A 7,380-nucleotide genomic window follows, 5' to 3' on the forward strand; every position below is an offset into this window, starting at 1 on the left:
GCGCTGGAATTTGCCTATAACGGCTAGTTTTTGGGCTTTCACTATAAAAACTCAACTCAAACTTCATTTTAAGAACCAACACAAGCAAATATAAGATCATATAACATATATTGAGCTTCCATTTCGTAAATCATCATTTGTTGAATCATCATTGAGCTATAATTTGTTATTCACTCTTAAAGAGAGTTTTATTGTTGTGAATTTCATTTCTCATCAATTTGTGAGTGTACAAGTGTGGGAAACACTTGGGGTGAAGAGATTGGGGATATAATCTCTTGTTGTAAAGGTTCATTGACACCTTGGAAGTCAATTGTAAACATTTGAAGCCTTGGGAGGCTTGGATAGTGAAATCCTCAAGCCGGGTGAGCTTGGAGGCGTGGACGTAGGTGGGGATAGCCGAACCACGTAAAAATCCTTGTGTTCGTTTTCTCTTCCCTTACTCTTTTAATATTGTACTTGATTGAATTTATTGTTTTTGATTTGATTAAGGCGGTAGATTAAATTGTTGTGCGAATTGTATTGCATAAAATTTAAAATCCCAATTCACCCCCCCTCTTGGGTTGCATAACTTGCATTTCACATATGTGTGTGCGCGCGCACAAATGTTTAATGTAAATTTTGTTAAATATATAGACATCAAGCGAATTTTGGGTAACTCATTTATTTTTCGTGTCGGGTTAGGATCTCAATATTTTGACACAATTATTAAATGGCCCGTGTTTGGGTTGACCTAAATTTGATATGACATGAACACGATCCGGTGATCCGTTCTACCAACACTAGTTTTAAGTGAGACTATATATATGTTTGAATAAGGATTTCATTCGAATCCACTATTTCACCACATAGCGTAATAGTTATTTGAACAGAAAAACTATAATGCAATATAATATTAAAGTGAATACCTATTTGGAATGTGTGTCGACACACACACATAGCATCTCAGGTGCGGATGCCTAAATGCGAATTTTATGTAGATTCACTTTAACATCATATGATGTTATACATAATTAAATAAAAACACGTTAGTGTCATGAAATTCACATTTAGCATCCACATTTAAAAAGCTGAATGTGTGTGTATAATCATTCTCAGGTGCGGACACTTTTATTTTTTTATAGTACTAACATGTTACACCGTGCAGCTCAATATAGTTAATTTTTAATGCATTATAAAGGTATGTTGTTTAATAGTGAATCTGTAATGATTCTATTGAGGATATTCTTATTTTAATAAAATGAAAATGTTAGTAAAAGATTAAAAAAGAACACTGATTTTAATATAATAACAGATAAAAAGACATAATTGTCAATGTATTGAATTTTATTTTTTTTATTATTTATTGATATCTTTATTTTAATAAAATAAGAGTGTCCTCATTAAAAATGAGAGTGTGCTCACTAGAAATGGAAGTGCTCACTAGAAATGGAATAAGGAAAATGAAGAAAATATTTATTGATATGCAAAGGAACTGGTAGTGGTTATAGTGTGCCACCCATGGTCATGCAAGCAATAACAGCGCAGTTGAGCTTGATGTTTTAAGATCAAATTAAAGACAAAAGCTGGTCCTGGTGCAAAGCTTTCTGCTAAAATGATTGCAGCTCATATTCCTTCGGAAAATCCAAAAGCACCCATGAATATGATGCCGGCTCGGATTCTCAGGCTTCTATTCGACCACTGTGTGCTCGATTGCTTGCTCTGCGTTTTGTGGAGATAGCCTTTCGCCTGTTTCCAAATACCTTTTTTTTTTTTTTTGGTTAGGAAAAAAAATACTTCTTAATTTACCCGTAATCAAGTTGATTGTGCCCCCTGCTGACCTTGCATCATGGCAGGTACTCTACTTAATTTACCCGCATTGGAGTTACCTTTTAGTAGGGTTTTCAAGACTCAATGCAATCTAATCAATCCAATTTTATCTTAATATCCTCCTATGAAGGGCATTAATTTTGATTTGTCTCATGTTTTGTGAGATGCACACCCCTTTTTATTATGGTATGCATTCTATATATTTATAATATATAAAAACTAATTAAATCAACCTAGTTTATTTATAGAACAAGGCCAAACTCCACTAATTAGAAGACAGCTTTACCAGGACTTAAGTTTCTGAGTGTGTTTATTTAATAATTCCTATAAAAAAATTAACATTACGTTGATTTGTCTCCTGATTCGACTAATTTTAGATTACAAATTACCTCAATAAAAATATAGACTAGTTATTTAATTAAATTAGCTAGTTTTCTTCAATCATGTGAATTGAGAAAAGTTTAATGTCGCTTTAAAACCAAACCGACATGATCGAGTATGTCAACTAAGAGCCTGTTTGGGAGTGTGGTAAGGTAGTTGGGCTGCCAAAGCGCAGCTATTAAGGTGTTTGGTAACACTTGTAGCTAGACTTTGACAGTTTAGTAATTTTTTTTTTTCTCAACTTCTACTGCATAGTTATAGCTTTTACTCCACAACAGCTGCAGTTTAAAAGTTACAGCACCTCACTCCCAAACACACCCTAAAGCCATTAGTGATTCACGTGCCACACATGCGATGTCAAACTTATTACTATTAAGCAAAATGACTTGGTTTGCTTGCCGTTTTGGTCTCAGTTTATGAAGACATGTGAATGGCATGTGTTGAGATTGTTAAATCAGTTGGAATTTGGCGGGACGACAGATGGTGACTAACAAATCCATAAACTAACCATATAAGGTTGTTTCTGGTGCATCTATTGCCACCTCAATTCCAAATCTCATGGCCTTAGCTTCAGCCTTCAGCAAATTCGACATGATCACCAAGAAACAAAGATCTTTGGATTGCAGTTGCCATCATCTCATCGTTCAAAATATCTGATTAACGCGCCAAAAATCTTAGGAAATTTTCCACCTCATTGTTACCTGCATTTAACATGAAGAATTTATGAATTCTTGTGTAAATGAGTTACTTATCTTATTTTTCATCAGGATTACACTTTGTATCCCCCAACATTGTGTGTATGTATAGTTCTAAAACAATAACAAATTACTGCAGTAAAGTGTTAGAAAATTGATGAATATGAACTCAAACTTGAATGGTCAACATGTCCTTTCAAGGTTAAGTGTTCGTATGAAGTATCATCTTCTGAGCTTTAAAGCCAAACCGACATGATCGAGTATGTCAACTAAAGCCATTAGTGATTCACGTGCCACACATGCGATGTTAAACTTATTACTATTAACCAAAGTGACTTGGTTTGCTTGCCGTTTTGGTCTCAGTTTATCAAGACATGTGAATGGCATGTGTTGAGGTTGTTAAATCAGTTGGTTTTTGGTGGGAAGACAGATGGTGACTAACAAATCCAGAAACTAACCACATAAGGCTGTTTCCGGTGCATTCTTTAAGGATCTAGTCGTGGAAATAGAGAGCTAGAGAGAGTGAAAGTTAGTTACTCAGTTGCTTGTATTTTCTGTAAGCACCTTCAGATCTCTGTAACCTTTGAATTGTCTTGAAGCTTGTTTCCTCAGTGGATGTAGGCACCATAATCAGGTCTTCAACCACTTAATTCCCTTGTGCTTGTATCTTTTTTTGTTCTATTCTTGATCGATATTTCTTAGGTTAGGTTTATTGATTCATTATCATTGCATGCATCTTGAGCAGAACTGGGTCTTGGATGAGTTGAATCTGGATTAGGTAGAGTTACAAAAATAAAACTTGAATTACACTTGAATTAAAAAAAAAAAGATTTTTCAGATTATTTTAACAGTCATTTAAAGTGGAAGATCAAGAAGGTGAATCCATAAGCATATCAAGTCTTGGAGCAATACTATATTATCAATTGACGTTCAGTACCTAGTTTATAAGTTGATGATTTTACAATAACAGACCCCTTAAATTTTAATAAAGTAAAAACCAAATTAAAAGACAATGAAAACACACACACACACACTATATATATATATATTTATAGTGTATTAGAATTTATATTTATCTAGTTTTTAACTTTCTCCTTACTCTACACACACACACACACACACACACACACACACACACACACACACTCACACGCACGAGACATTTACACTTATGCGACCCCAACAACGCATCCTTGCTTTGCACAGCTAACTATCGCAGATTGATGACACCAAGCTTTGTGCCGTAGGTGTAATAACATCAGCTTTTTGAATAGGTTACCGTATCACTCTGTGAAAGCCACACAGATGCAGTTATGAGCTTCTCTGTCAAGCAATAGATAGTATTTATGAATTATGAATGAGCGCTTATGTCATATCCATTACACACTTATGGCTTTTTCGTCTGCATTGAGCTGTTTGATCAATTTTCAAAGTTTTGGATTGTCCTTACCTCCTGTGAAACACATATATATACACACACTTACACACACACATACATACATACATACATACATACATACATACATACATATATCATGATAATGTGATGAAATTAACATTATGTAATAATAACTGACATTTTTTTTTTTTCATAAACAGCAGGTAATTAATTTAGTCTTACTTGTTCTGAGGCTATGTAATTAATTGAGATTTGTGATGTCACTTTCCTTCAATTCAAAGTACTGTATATTTACAAGCTCACTCTGCTAAAGAGGCTATCCAATATAATTACAGCTTCTTGATCAGCAGTAAGTCATGTGCAATGGCTTTCCCAAACTCACTGGTATTCAATGTCGCGTCTAGCGTAAGCTCTATTCCATCAAACTACATCCGACCAGCGTCAAATCGTCCAAACCTTGATGGTGTTTATCTGGATGATTGCATTCCTCAAATTGATCTCCGGTATCTCAATGGCTCAAACCGCTCCGATGTTGTGAAACAGACAGGCCAAGCTTGTCAGGATTATGGTTTCTTTCGGGTATTTCACAAACATCATATTCAAGATTCTTATCCATTAGAGAGTAACATTCTAATTAACATTTTGGTTCACTTCTGGCCTGTGTGAAGACTGAAAACAATGGCATTCCAGAAGAGGTGATGGACAAGATGTTATGCTTGTCGAGGCAATTTTTCCATTTGCCTGAGTGAAAGATTGAAGAATTATTCGGACGATCCGATGAAAGCAACAAGAATCTCCACTAGCTTCAATCTGAAATCTGAATAAGTATCCGACTCGAGAGATTACGTAAGACTCCATTGCTACCCTTTAGAGGACTATATGCATGAGTGGGCAACCAACCCTCAATCTTTCAGGTACTAAATCAAACATATATATCAATTTTGACCAAAATATATTCTAATGAAATTGTTTTTTGTAATTTTACAATGCGTTTCCACAGAGAGGATGCCGCTGATTACCGCAGAGATGCCAGATGATTAGTGTTGACCTTAGTTGAAGCAATTTCACAGAGTTTAGGCCTGGAAAGAGATTATCCAATCAAAGCATTAGGCAACCATGGCCAGCACATGGCCATCAATTACTGTCCCCTATGTCCGCAACCGGAGCTGACCTACGGGTTACCCTGCCAGACTGATCCCAATGTTATCACCATTCTTCTTCAAGACGATGTCCCGGGCTTACAAGTGCTCATAAATGGCAGGTGGGTTGCTGTCAATCCCATCTCACGGACCTTCACTGTCAATATTGGTGGCCAAATCCAGGTGACAATATCAAGAAATATGGTTACTAAGTTACTGCTTGTACCATTGAAAATTACATGAGTATCTTCAATAAAATATATGAAACTACAATTTCTTTTTATTGAGCGGAGTTGACAAAATTTGTACGCTTCAACCTTCATCGCAATGCAAATATTTTTACCGGCCTGCGCTGTGTAGGTACTCAGCAATGATCGCTACAAAAGCGTACTACATCGTGCAATAGTGAACTGCAACAAGGAAAGGATTTCAATCCCAACCATCTATTGTCCATCACCTGATGCTATGATCGGACCAGCGCCACATCTGATCAACGATATGTTAATCCTGCCCACTACAGGAACTTTGCATATTGCGAGTACTACGAGAAATTCTGGAACCGGGGACTTACAACTGAAACATGTTTGGACATGTTTAAAATAAAATCTTAAAATACTACTAAGAGCCCATGTCGTGCACTTGGAACTCGGGGTGTTTCCTTTAGTAAGATAAAATCTAATACTGTACTTCTGTTTTTTTAATTTGTATTAAATAAAGCTTATCAATTATTAGCATATGGTAACAATTATTTACTCATGAAATATAGTTTTCAACAGTTAATTTATATGTGAGATGTCGAAGCAAGTTCGGGAAATAGGAATTTTATTATGGTAACTAAAATGTATCAAAGTTAGTCATGTTTTTTTTTAAAAACTATTTTTTGCCTTCGGGTTTAAATGAGTGGTTTTCCTTTGGATTTCTTTATAACTGGCTACTCGAGTTCAAACTTAGAAGAGATAATGTGTATATATATAGGAACAAGTTCAAAAGACATATTTTTATACACTAATTTAAATACAATTTTTTAATCATTAGATTAAATTGAAATGAAGGGTCAGATTAGATTAAATGAGTTATTAATTTTATTAATATTTTTCTCTCTCCTCTCTTTAATATTTAATTCTCTTTCTTATTTTATTTAATATTTTTCTCTTTTCTCTCTCATACAAATTTGTAAATGGAATAATTAAAACTCATCAAAATTAATTTACTCACATATTCATAAATTTACTAATTGACATAGTGTGGTGTATGCTAAGTAACTGCACCTTGCAAGATTTTTCTGTGGGGTGAAGTTTTGAGAATTGCAGCTTATATTTGAATCAATTTCTCAGCAAGTTAGTGCCCAAGACTCCTTATAAATTATGATTACAGAAGAAACCCTGTTTACATCATTTTTTATATCTTGGGATGTAGAGCTGAAACAAAGCCTTATAAACCAAAATTAAGGAATCTTGATCCGAAAACTATCATTAGTCATTTTATTGGCTATTGCATAGGCTCAATGGGTTCTAGATTCTATCGTCATTCCTACACTACAAAAATCATTAAGTCTAATCGTTCCATTTATTTTGAGAATGATAATGATAGTGGAAGTATTGAGCCTCACAATGTTATGTAAAGAGAAGAACGTGTGGTTTTATCTGTCCCATCTTTTTCAGCTTCTATGATAGGATTACCACATGCTAATGTTCCTTCTGTTGATCTTGAACCTCATCATAATTTAGAACCAGTTGTTGTGGAGAATGATGCAACTGATCTGATGTGCAACTCAAGAGATTAGAGATCTCATGACAAGAAAAAGGGGATACAACAACATCTTAAATACATTATCAATAACATGAAACAATACAAATCTGTACGTTGTTGATGTTGATGTTACCGAATGTGCCTGACATTTGACAACGAGCAAAAGGCGTAGCTAAATGTGACCCTGACTGTGGTCATTTTATCATATAAC

At 34.8% G+C, this 7,380-nt stretch overlaps 1 pseudogene; it reads left to right on the plus strand.

The window, feature by feature from the left end:
• Positions 1-4,637: 4,637 nt before the first annotated feature.
• Positions 4,638-6,031, plus strand: LOC18047566 (annotated as a pseudogene).
• The last annotated feature ends 1,349 nt before the right edge of the window (positions 6,032-7,380 follow it).

The sequence above is a fragment of the Citrus clementina genome, unplaced genomic scaffold, assembly GCF_000493195.1.
Source record: "Citrus clementina cultivar Clemenules unplaced genomic scaffold, Citrus_clementina_v1.0 scaffold_3, whole genome shotgun sequence".
NCBI lineage: Eukaryota > Viridiplantae > Streptophyta > Magnoliopsida > Sapindales > Rutaceae > Citrus > Citrus x clementina.